We start from the raw sequence: 12,967 nt of genomic DNA, 5'->3' as shown, positions 1-12,967 counted from the left end.
CTTGTATTTAAACAGTTAAACCAAAAATAGTGAGTCAACGCACTAAACAAAAGCAAAACACAATTTATCAAACAAACTTCCTCATTGCAATCCAGCAAAAAAACTAGATATCACTGGAGCTGAAGTACATCCCAGTAACATGACGTCCAGGCACCAGTAAAAAGTTGCTAAAGATTGAGAGAAATTTGTATTGAAAACATAAATTACAGCAAGCAATAGCGCTGGACAGCATATGCTGTTGCTGCACTGAATTTCGAACATGATGATGAGCTCGGATGCCAATAACATGACTTGGTTTGGCTGGATTGCCACATACAATCAAGTATGGAGCAACTTGAGAAACCTTGTCTACTGTGGACTCTGCATCATCACTTTCCTAGGAGAATACACAAAAGGCATAAGGTATCCATATCCAGTGGACCACACATTAAATATGTTCTATATGGCATAACATATTATTGCATACTTCACAAACAATTAATCTACTTAACAAATCTACTAAGTGTGTGTGTGTGTGTGTGTGTGTGTGTGTGTGTGTGTGTGTGTGTGTGTGTGTGTGTGTGTGTGTGTGTGACGACTTTAGCTCAATTGGTTAGAGAGCGCATTTTAAGAATGAAAACATCCGGGACCTTTGGGTCATGAGTTCAAGTATGGGATGGGCATGACGAATATAAATGATTACCTGGTCATTGACTGGGGTGGACAAGACCATTGGCTTGGCAGATCATGCAGTATGGGTACATGTGGGCTTGAGGTCCAGTCCTGAGACTGCGCCAAAGTCAGTGCCCTTGGATGCTCTGGCCAAGTACCTAAGGGTACTTGATCACAGCATCTATAGCTGGTATTTGGCGTTTGCATGACAATAGTACATGAGTATGACCTTCATCGAAGCAAGGCACTTAGAAACTGCATAATGCATTGCATTAGTATCAAGATCAATTACCTTCCACATTCCTATTCAAGAGATCATATTCATATTTTCTTCCTACGTCATTCATTCTTTTGCCACCTGCCTTCAACTCTCTTTGTCCTTGGTTGAGTTATAGTACATGTTTCAGACCACTTCTCAGAGGAAGTCAACAAGAAAGTCGATTGTTCATGTCCAAAGGCAATAATACGTCCAAGTTCACAACCAAGCTAGGAAAAACATCAACATATTAATTAAATTGTACAAGATGTCACACACAGAACCAGAGAAACATACACAGACACACATGCAAAAATGCAACACACACACACACACACACACACACACACACACACACACACACACACACACACACACACACACACACACACACACACCTTGAACCTTGATTCCACCATACCCACTATGGGTTTTGGCAACGCAGCGTAATAGCGCTTCTCCAAGCAGCACGATCATCAGCATCACGAAGACTGATATGTAATGATCTGAGGTGTCTTGTGACAACATCTATCCATCTCTGTTTAGGCCCATGTGTTGGTCTTGTTGCATTACTAAGTCTGCTGCAAAGTAGTTGTTTTTGGGGACGATTGTCACTCATGCGTTGCAGATGGCCCAGCCATTGCAATCGTTGTTTCTGTATTGTCATAGCAATAGGGTCTTCACACGCTCGTTCTAAATTGTCTGAATTCTTGATTTTATTCCATCTTGAGACACCAAGAATCGATCGAATGCACCGCATGTGGAATGTATTTAAGCATTGCAAGTTTGGTTGTGTAACGGACCAAGTCTCACATCCATATAGCAAAACAGGTCTCACCAAAGCACGAAAAATTTTCATCTTTGTGGAGATTGAAAACTGCCTGTTGGTAAATACCCTTTTCTTCCAGGAACCAAAAACTTTACTTGCTTTGCTTATATAAGCATCAATTTCAGCACTGCATCCACCACCTTGGCTCATGATACTCCCCAAGTAAGTAAACTCTGTAACGTTTTCAAGAACAGAACCGTCAAGAAGAATACGTGCCTGCTCGTAACCAATGCTCAAAACTTTTGTTTTCTTGATGCTGATTTTCATTCCCCATTTACAGCAGGACTCATGTAGACTGTCTACTAACTTTTGTAGTTCACCCGAGGTCTTCCCAATTAAAGCTAAATCATCAGCATACATAGCAGCTTTAATGACACTAGATCCTTGAGTGACACACACACACACACACACACACACACACGCACACACGCACGCACGCATGCACGCACGCACACACGCACGCACGCACGCACGCACGCACACACGCACGCACACACACACACACACACACACACACACACACACACACACACACACATTGCTGAGTAAATCTGACAAACTGTGATGAATGCGAACAAGATTAAACATTTGAAAAATGGGAAAGATGTAGAGTTGCCTTACAAATAAGAATAGAAACAAGACCATTTAGGGTGTGCTGTGACATCTTTCATAAATTCACTCATACAGACTGACCAATACATCATCCCTACATTGTACCATTTTCCAAGGTATCACATAGTGTTTAGGAAATGGTGCAATGTACGGATGATGTATTGATCAGTCTGTATGAGTGAATTCATGAAAGATGTCACAGCACACCCTACATGGTCTTGTTTCTATTCTTTTTCGTACAGCAACCCTACATCTTTCTCATTTTTTCAAAATGTTTTAATCTTGTAATATACAATGGGACATTGTCACACTATCTCATATGAAACAATCTTACCGATAATCAGATATATCAACTTTGACTTCTTGTCGAACTGATTTCTGCATCTTGCTGGAAAGCTGCACCATCATCAGCTCCATTGCAGCAAAGCATCTGCAACCTACACACTTACAAGTGTTACCAACAAGTAAACCTATTATATCAGTTATACCTAAATTATCAATGAGCGGTTTCACACTGGTGGCTAGACCGTGGTAAAGTTCGGTTAAGTTAGGTTACCAAGGTCAGTGTGAAACCAAGTATGGTTAAGTTTGGTTAACTTCGGTTAGATCGTGGTTAGAGTACCCAACCTCCAGACCATGGTTAGCATTGGGTTAGACTCGGTTAAGAGATCGCGCTTGCGCAATAGGTCATATTACTGTGTACTAGCTAGAAGCCTTGAGAATGCCAGCTACGTTTCGTGGCAATGCGGCTACCTTCTTTCTGCTAATGGTTTTGCGGCTAGACATTAGGGCTCAGAAGAGGAGGCATCAGAGGAGGCTCCTTCGTCGTCGGCAACGAGGAGTCCTTCTTGTTTTACTCTGTTTACTCCAGTGTGTTCTAAGAGTGGTAGCTAGAATGCATCCCGCCGGTCGCACATTATGGATCAAACCAAGAGAATCAAGGTGGTGGGACAGAATGCTTGCGGAGGCATCAGATACTGATTGGAGAGAGAATTTTAGGATGTCAAGAGGAACTTTCATGAGGTTTGGATATTGTTCTAGATTAGCTAGTTAACTGATAACCTTAATTTCTTCTATTGTGTGTAATCTGTGCAATGATATACGACATCTGATAACAAAGAAGTCCACCCACTTGAGAGTCCCTATATCGCCAGACAAGAGACTAGCCTTGACTTTATACAGGTTGGCTGGCAGTGAATATTATAGGACTGTCTCAAACTTGTTTGTCGTTGGTGTGTCAACAGCTAGCACTATTTCCAATGAAGTATGTCAGGCAATCGTTTCCCACTTGAGTTGTCAGTATGTCCAGATGCCACAAGGAGATCGCTTGAAGAAAGTCATTGAACGGTTCAGAAATATTGGTCATGGGTTCTCTCAAATTGGTGCAGCAGTAGATGGGTCACACATACCTATTAAAAGTCCACCTCTCAATCCAGCCTGTTATATCAATCGTAAAGGGTTTCACTCAATTATACTTCAAGCTGTGGTAGATTCATTTCTTTACTTCAACGATATCTGTATTGGCTGGCCAGGACGAGTCCACGATGCTCGTGTTCTTGCTAACAGTCGCCTCTTTCCAGTTGCTGAACGTGCTGGAACAGCGTTTCCTGGAAGTGAGACTGTTGTCTGTAATGGTGCGAGAATACCTGTTTTAATTCTGGGAGATCCAGCCTACTCTTTGAAAAGTTGGCTAATAAAAGCATATCCCGAGAGCTCCAATATGAGGGAGTCTGAGAAAAGTTTCAACTACAAACTGAGTTGTGCTTGAATCACAGTGGAAAGGGCATTTGGGCTACTCAAAGGTAGGTGGCAAATTCTGTTAAATCAGCAAGAGACTGACATCAACAACGTTCAAGTAGTCGTTATTGCTTGCTGTACCTTACATAACTATTGTTTGGCACAAAATGAAATCAACGATGACTACACACGAGACTACTGTAATTAGAACATGGTTACATTGTGTTAAAACAATCTGTCAATTAACATAGCGTTGTTAGAACAATGTGATAAAAATATTGTTAGAACAGTATTAATTAAAACAGTGTTGACCAGTGTTAAAATATTGCTAGAACAGTATTAATAAGAACATTGTATTGTTAAGAACTGTTTGTTAACAATATAGTTAGAACTAAAACTTTGTGTTGTTAGAACAGTGTGTTGAAACAGTGTGCTTTAAATTTTTTTGGGAATTTTGGACTACTGGTTTGCATTGTCAGGTTCTTCCATTTGTTGTCCTGTAAGAATTCGTAACGCATTGAGCAAGAATGCATCTCTTCGTTCAGCCTCTCTTCTCTCTCGCTCTTCTCTCTCTCTGTCAGCATCTTCCATCCTTGACATCAAATCCACGATCTTTTCCCCAAATTGAGTAAGTTCATTCACAACTCTATCAAGGCCACTGCTTTCTTGTCTTTTTCGTTTTTTTGGGTGCACTAGGAGGTGCACTAGGAGGGCTATGGTGCCTACTAGTACTGGCAGGTGTTTCAGAGAAGCATGGGCTTTGGTCACTGCAATCTGGAGGTGTACCACTGCTATTTCCGGATAGACATTCAGCTCCTGTTTGAGTAGAGTCGTACGGAGAGGCAACTAAGGAAGAGGACAATAATGTGCAGATACCATCAGGAGACTCGTATACATTAGTAGGTGACACAGATGGACAGTCACCTAACACCATGTCCATAGCATCATAGTACGCAAAATCACTTGTTGTATTTCCTTCTCCACTTCTTCTTATTCAATCCTTGACCAGTCTGTAATCTTTTTTTTAGATTATATATTTTTTCTTTGCACTGCTCTGGTGTTCTGATGAACTTATGTTTGGCTAGTTCATGTGATATTTCCTGCCATATTTTGCTCTTGCTACCAGGCTTTGTCAGGAGATTCTGTATCAGCGAGTGTGACCACAGGTTGATGAGCCACGTCGTTTCTTCATAAGAAATTGACGAGACTTTCTCTTTCTTCCTTGTCTTCCAGAATTTTCTACAGGTTGATCAATTTGATGGTCAGTTTGCTCTTCGCTGGCTTCCTGTTCTTGACTGGTTTCTTGACTGGCTCCAGACGGGTTCCAGCCTAGGGGATAATGATCAGTGGTCTCTGCAGTTTGTAGAGGCTCCTGGCTATCAACGGTGAGTTGCCCAAGGCTTGATAATGCCGAAAATTATCGCCAGTTCGGTAGCTTCCCGCCATTATCCGGGTTATGTACAAGGTGTTATAAGTGCCTAGTAATGCAGTAATGCATAGTGATGCCGCAACCTATCTTGGTTAACTTGAGTTAGCTAACCTAACTTAACTGAACTTTACCACGGTCTAACCACCAGTGTGAAACCTCTCAATGTCTTTAAACTCAGCCCCATATCTCTGTTCAAGTTCAATCATTCATTTTCCACCCACTTTGGTTTCTTGCTGCCCCATCGCCAAAATCTTGTGCAAGAATCATTCCACTTCTCCATCATGCTTGCAGTAAAGATTAGCACAAAAATGCGTCTGAACTCTGAACCAAGCTAGACAATGATTCTCATCTGATTATTCTAGCAAATTTGTATTGATAAAACCACATTATAGGTTAAAAGACATCCCATGCATACAAAGTGTTACCAAGTACAAGGTAGCAAGTACTAATAATCAGAAATAGAGTGTATAGGGTTGTGTTTAAAACTTGACAGAACTGGACATTCGTCAGGAGTCAATGATGCAAGCCGTGGTTCAACCAGTACTCATCATTTATTTCAGGGTTAGGCGAGGTTATGGATGATTAGGGATGGTTAGATTAGGTTAGTACACTGTTTACAGTTAGGCGGAGCACTCAAATTAGTCAGGGTGCGTAAACCACTCGCCACTAACAGCAGCATCCAAATAATTAATTAATTAATATGTCATAATTACTGTTACTAAACTATATTGCTAACCATACACTATGACACTGTTTTCAGTTAGGTGAAGCACCCAACTTAGTCAGGGTAAGTGAATCGCTTGCCACTACCAGCAGTATCCAAATAATTAATTAATTAATATGTCCATAATTACTGTTACTAAACTATATTGCTAACCATACACTATGACACTGTTTTCAGTTAAGTGAAGCACCCACCTTAGTCCGGGTAAGTGAACCACTCGCCACTAACAGCAGCATCAAATTAATTAATTAATTAATATGTCATAATTACTGTTACCAAATTATATTGCTAACCATACACTATGACACTGTTTTCAGTTAGGTGAAGCACTCAACTTAGTCAGGGTAAGTGAACCACTCGCCACAAACAGCAGCATCCAAATAAGACAATTAATTAACTAATCATAACAATACATTAGAACACTGTTTTCAATCAGGTGATGCACCCAATCTAGTCTCAACAAGTGATTCACTCATCAGAAACTGGAGTGACATATTTGTTGCTGTTCTAGTAGTACAAGAATTGCTTTAAATATAATTAATTAATCTATATAAATTCCTTATATTAATTAATTAAATAAATTTAATTCTAATTGAAAATTGATTAATTTATTGATTAATCTACTATTTATATAAACATTTATTTAGTCTACTAACTCAATCATATTAGGCCACTCCAATATGATTCATTGTTTCCCATTTCCCGCCAGCGTACTTTTTGAGAACCGCATGCTTTATTTGATGAGGTGTCTATTTCTACGGGCACGTGACAGAATCACCTGACTTAAAATGGCGGTCGTGAATGTGGTTGTCACCCATGAGGAATCTCCTTTCAGTACGTGTAGTGCAGGCATCACGCACGAATGCAGTGTGTACATCTCGCAAAGAAGGAAGGTAACATCGTAGACGAAAACGGACGGCTAGCGTAGCCCGCGACGAGGCGCAATCCGTTTTTGCAACAAACACCTAGTCTGCAAGTTGGGAAGTTGAGCGCTAGACACATGACAATTATTACTGTAAATACTGTACCTCTGCATCACGGTCTTTTTCATAATGTCGCCGGCAATCCACGCTCAGTCACTCACACGTAAGTATACGGGATTCTCTGCAATTGAGCCAGCTAATGTATTATTGCTACACCTCCTGGAGTAAAATTTCACCGATATCGGTGCAAAATTTTACATCCTCAGTAATAGCACTGAAAGGTGTCAATATGGTCAGTGGGTCTTTCGGGTCAGTGGGTCTTTCGGCCATTTCAAATTTCAAATTTTAAAATTTTAAATTTTGAATTTTTGAAATTCAATTTCTCAATTTTTTGTATTAATATTTAAATTTTTAAATTTAACGTTACCATTTTTAAAAAAATTGCAATGAATTTTTAAAATAAGTTTTTCAAAAATCAATATTTAAAATTTTATTATTTCAAATTTGTAAATTTTTAGGTGCAGTATATTAGAAATTGCCTTGCCGACGAGAAAGCGGACGTAGGTGTATATATGAACTGATGGCTGGATTTGAACTAACAGAAACTGAACGCTCATCCGTTCTCTCAAATAATTTGAGTACATCAGAAAAAGAAAATTGAAAGAACGAGTAGCAGTGTACGCGGTAGGGAGTCCATTGGACGGCCGTGCTGATATGTTGATTCGATTAAACTAGGCGCGGTTTCTGCTAATCACATCAGCACGTTTCCTGTACCGTGTTTCTGCACCTGTACGTACGCCGCTTCAGACAGTTACTAATGTTTAGTAACTCGAAGTGCATGGTCGCGTCATTACTGTAGATGTAGGAGTACGATTAGCCCAACTGCAAGTTGCACTTCATGTCTAGATTTGTACATCACATAGAACACTACCCGCTAGATAACGCAGATAGAACCTCTACAACCTCATGCTGTGTCTCTCCTGTGCCGTGGGAACAGAACCCACACTGACTACAAGTGAATTACGAGACCAAATAGTAAAGGTGGACACGCACGCAGTGCTCATGGCAGGAGGGCATAGGGAAGGTACATGTACCGACCTGCTGACACGCCCCTCCCCTCGACGGTACCGCGTCCAACTACTACATTTACGTATGTCGTACTGTACCGGCAGACTAGTCGCCAATTCAATACCAACTAACTTTACACAAGCAACGTACTGCATGATCGCGTGAATTACCTTTGTAACCTTTCTACAGAGTCTCTACATAGCTAAGAATGCAACACGCAACTAGAGATCCTCTAGTATCAGCATCAACATCAATTATGGGTTTCCTCCTGTATCGTTGAAGGACGCCCCCACACTACACTTAGAGCACACGCACACACGCACACACAATAAACCGAGTTTTGTGTCTAGGATATTGAGCGTAGTAAGGCACAGGATTTATTTGCCGATGAGCTAGTTGCTGCCTCCTTCCATGTTATCCAGGAGCAACTTGTCTTAGAATGCGTCCAATGCGTTTGTCACCAACTCTAAGTCCTTCTGCTTGAAGATACCCTTTCATCATCTTTCTTCCATACGCTGGACCAACCTACGTAGAGACTTGTAATAGCGGCAACAGTCTCCATCTGTTTAAACGGGTTTAGTAAAAAGAGAACATATTACTTCTCTAGCAGCTGCCCTGACTACCAGCCTCATGTCAAAGTCAGATAATGCAGAACGATAATGAATGTTTTGCTCATGACAAAATCGTCTAGCGGATCGTTCAGAAAAACCTTTGACTTCAGAATGTCTTCTTCGAAGTATCTAGCTTACGTTTGAGTGAGATAGCCCAGCCTTCACCATTTCTTGAATTTCTCTCTGGTCCATCCGTGACTCAATTTGATACGATGTGCCTAGACTGTACGTGCTGCTAATTAGTTGGGAATCCCAAGTTTGTCCCGTCTGCATGGCTGTCCGGAAACTCGCGTATCTGCCTACGTAGCTACTAAAATTTAGTTAGTCGGTGCTGTCAGCTCTCACGATCCAGAAGAATTTCCAAAGCACCATCGACCACCAACGTGATTGTGCCGTCCACAACCTCGTGATGCTAGCGATCTTGCCGAACATGTGACAGCATTCTTTCAACGCACGCTCTAAGAATCAACCCCTACCGAGTGCTAAACGATGTCTTTGACTCGGATCCGTTGTTTATTGTGTGTGCCGGGTGATCTATGTGTAGTGTGGGGGCGACCTTCAATGAAACAGGAGGAAACCCATAATTGATGTTGATACTGATACTAGAGGATCTCTACGCGATCATGCAGTACGTTGCTTGTGTAAAGTTAGTTGGTATTGAATTGGCGACTAGTCTGCCGGTACAGTACGACATACGTAAATGTAGTAGTTGGACGCGGTACCGTCGAGGGGAGGGGCGTGTCAGCAGGACGGTACTGTACATTTACGTTCCCTATGCCCTCCTGCCATGAGCACTGCGTGCGTGTCCACCTTTACTATTTGGTCTCGCAATTCACTTGTAGTCAGTGTGGGTTCTGTTCCCACGACACAAGAGAGACACAGCATGAGGTTGTAGAGTATGGAGCGCCATGTGTGTCAAAAGTCGTTTCGTCGGCTCATTGATGTCGACGTCGGCTCATTGATGTCGATTCGTCGGCTCATTGATGTCGACGTCTATGGCGCGCCATGTGTGTCAAAAGTCGTTTCGTCGGCTCATTGATGTCGATTCGTCGGCTCGTTGATGTCGATTCGTCGGCTGGTTGATGTCGTTTCGTCGGCTGGTTGATGTCATCGGGTGGCCTCAGGATGCGTGACCATTTCGTCCATCCCATTTTCAACAATTGAATAAATATTGAATTAGAAATTGAAAATAGCCTAGAAGTTGCTTGTAATCTCAATATTCAATTCTATTAAAAATTAAAATTGACTGATTGACAAACTATAATTATCTGCGGATTATAATAAATATTGAAAACATACTTAATTTCTAAACAATTTTCTATTTCAATTCAATGCAATATTGAAATTGCAAGCACGTTAGTTTAATTTTCAATGTTAAATTCAATAACAATTTAAATTTAATTTTATTTTAAATTTTATTTTTATTTTAAATTTAAATTTTAAAAAGTACATTTTGATTAAAAATTGAATGTCAAATTAAAATTGACTGGCGTTGTTTGCTTTTACCTGCGAATTTTCAACACTTGCTGTGTCCACTGTGGACGCGGGCCCGCCACACGCGGGGAAGTCCCTAGAGGCACTAACCTTAGTGGATACAACAGATCAACAATTCACAGGTAAACACTTTGTGTTGTGATAAGGTTCTTACAGGCCTGTACATGTACAGGCACCTCTACACGTTGTTGTAAACATTGTTGTAAACATTGTTGTCTAGAGATGTACGCATGTTAATTAACACGTCGTAGCTTGTTGTATCCACTAGGGTGCCTGTTATAAGAAAGCCGTTATACAGCCTTTAGGGACTTCCCCGCGTGTGGCGGGCCCGAGTCCACAGTGGACACAGCAAGTGTTGAAAATTCGCAGGTAAGAGCAAACAACGCCAGTCAATTTTTAATTTGACATTCAATTTTTAATTTGTCTCAAAAATTAAAAATGGAATGGACCAATTGGCCATGCAAATTCAAAATTCAAAATTTAATTTTTAAAATTTAAATTAAAAATAAAAATAAAATTTAAAATTACATTAAATTTAAATTGATTATTGAATTTAACATTGAAAATTAAACTAACGTGCTTGCAATTTCAATATTGCATTGCATTGAAATAGAAATTGGTTAGATATTAAGTATGTTTTCAATATTTATTATAATCCGCAGATAATTATAGTTTGTCAATCATTCAATTTTAATTTTTAATAGAATTGAATATTGAGATTACAAGCAACTTCTAGGCTATTTTCAATTTCTAATTCAATATTTATTCATTTGTTGAAAATGGGATGGACGAAATGGTCACGCACCCTGAGGCCACCCGCTAACATCAATGAGCCGACGAAACGACATCAACCAGCCGACGAAACGACATCAACGAGCCGACGAATCGACATCAATGAGCCGACGAAACGACTTTTGACACACATGGCGCGCCATAGTAGAGGTTCTATCTGCGTTATCGGGTAGTGTTCTAAGTGATGTACAAAATCTAGACATGAAGTGCAACTTGCAGTTGGACCAATCGTACTCCTACATCTACAGTAATGACGCGACCATGCACTTCGAGCTACTAAACATTAGTAACGTGCTGATGTGATTAGCAGAAACCGCGCCTAGTTTAATTGAATCAACGTATCAGCACGCGTTGGAATACACCCCTACGCCGTCCAATGGACTCCCTACTGCGTACACTGCTACTCGTTCTTTCAATTTTCTTTTTCTGATGTACTTAAATTATTTGAGAGAACGGATGAGCGTTCAATTTCTGTTAGTTTAAATCCGGCCATCAGTTCATATATACAACTACGTCCGCTTTCTCGTTGGCAAAGCAATTTCCAATATACTGCACCTAAAAATTTACAAATTTGAAATAATAAAATTTTAAATTTTGATTTTTTAAAAAATTAAAATTGAATTTCAAAAATTTCAAATTTAAAAATTTGAAATTTGAAATTTGAAATGGCCGAAAGACCCACTGACCCAATATAACACTTTAGTTCTAACAGTGAGTAGGTGTATAACTTTACACCAAGGTGTAAAGCACAAACAAGAGTTACAATAGCACTCGAAGGTGTAGCTAGAGCACTTCATTTTTACAGTGATGGTTACTGCGTGTTTTGCTTCTTCATTACGCTTTGCTTGTAGTGCGTATCTTCTAGATTGTAGCTGTTGCTTGTTCATTCATTATTCTGTTGCTGCCTGCATGTTTGTTTGCAATTTCATGAACCATAGATAGATAGGCATGCAGCTGCAATGTTTGTTTACAGTTTAGGTTGACAAACATTCTTCATGTTACAGTATTACAGAAACCTAGAATGATTCTATTAAGAATACGCATGCATAGATATCTTCAGTATCTTATGAGTATTTTCTTTACACAAGCAGATTGTCCTCTAAATGTTGCCAGATGAAAATGTTGTGTTGTCTATCTAGGCGTGGCTATCAGCTCATTCGGTGTTTAGAGATTCTCTATGACCTAACTGTCTATGCTAGGTGTGTAGAGTCTTAGGAATTCCTAACGGTAACCAACAATACAAGCAGACATTTCGTTCTTTACGTAATTACAGAAAAGACTTCAATGTATACAATCTACGTCGATCTTGTTTGTGGTGATTGTCTCGTCGTATCATACATTTGTTATCTACATTCTATATGTAGCCTGTGCATGGTACGGACTGTGGATTGACCTGCAGCGTTGATAAGATTGTAGTGATAGGCTGCTGCATGCCCCCGTATTTCACTCCCCAGCAATCGCTCCTAGCATTGAACACCAATCGTTCACTCGACCAGTCGCTTTGCTGCCGCAATGGCTTTGTTGCCACTGTGGATTAGAATTGTTGTTTTTGTATTTCTACTCAATGGTTTAGCACAGAGTTGGATATGGGGGAGGCGGCGAAGTTCACCGCCGCCACCTCCTGTCAACTGCCAAGTTGGTAAATGGGGAGACTGGGGACGGTGTTCGGTAACGTGTGGATACGGAACTAAATCTCGTGTTCGATCTAAGACAGTTAACGAGGCGAACGGAGGAACCTGCAATTATTATTTGGTTGAGTCTAGTACTTGCAGCAGTGGAGTTGTCAAGTAAGTGGCTCGCATGTCTACTGTTTAGCAGGCAATGCCAAGAAAGAGTTTTTG

The 12,967-nt window shown here is 40.4% G+C and overlaps 1 long non-coding RNA gene across 3 annotated transcripts; it reads right to left on the bottom strand.

The window, feature by feature from the left end:
* Positions 1-7,344, bottom strand: LOC134178715 (uncharacterized). Of its 3 annotated transcripts, none has more exons than XR_009969683.1 (6): positions 7,267-7,344; positions 7,017-7,208; positions 2,683-5,845; positions 1,306-2,077; positions 944-1,137; positions 1-376 (listed from the first exon to the last, which is right to left on the bottom strand). It is a non-coding gene; the product is annotated as an uncharacterized LOC134178715 (long non-coding RNA). The 3 variants fall into 3 exon arrangements; XR_009969685.1 differs by having other exon boundaries at positions 2,683-2,785; XR_009969684.1 differs by lacking the exon at positions 7,017-7,208 and having other exon boundaries at positions 7,267-7,324.
* Between the last annotated feature and the right edge of the window lie 5,623 nt (positions 7,345-12,967).

This window comes from Corticium candelabrum, chromosome 4, assembly GCF_963422355.1.
Source record: "Corticium candelabrum chromosome 4, ooCorCand1.1, whole genome shotgun sequence".
In the NCBI taxonomy this organism is placed as follows: Eukaryota; Metazoa; Porifera; class Homoscleromorpha; order Homosclerophorida; family Plakinidae; genus Corticium; species Corticium candelabrum.
This window is presented reverse-complemented; position numbering and strand designations above follow the sequence as displayed.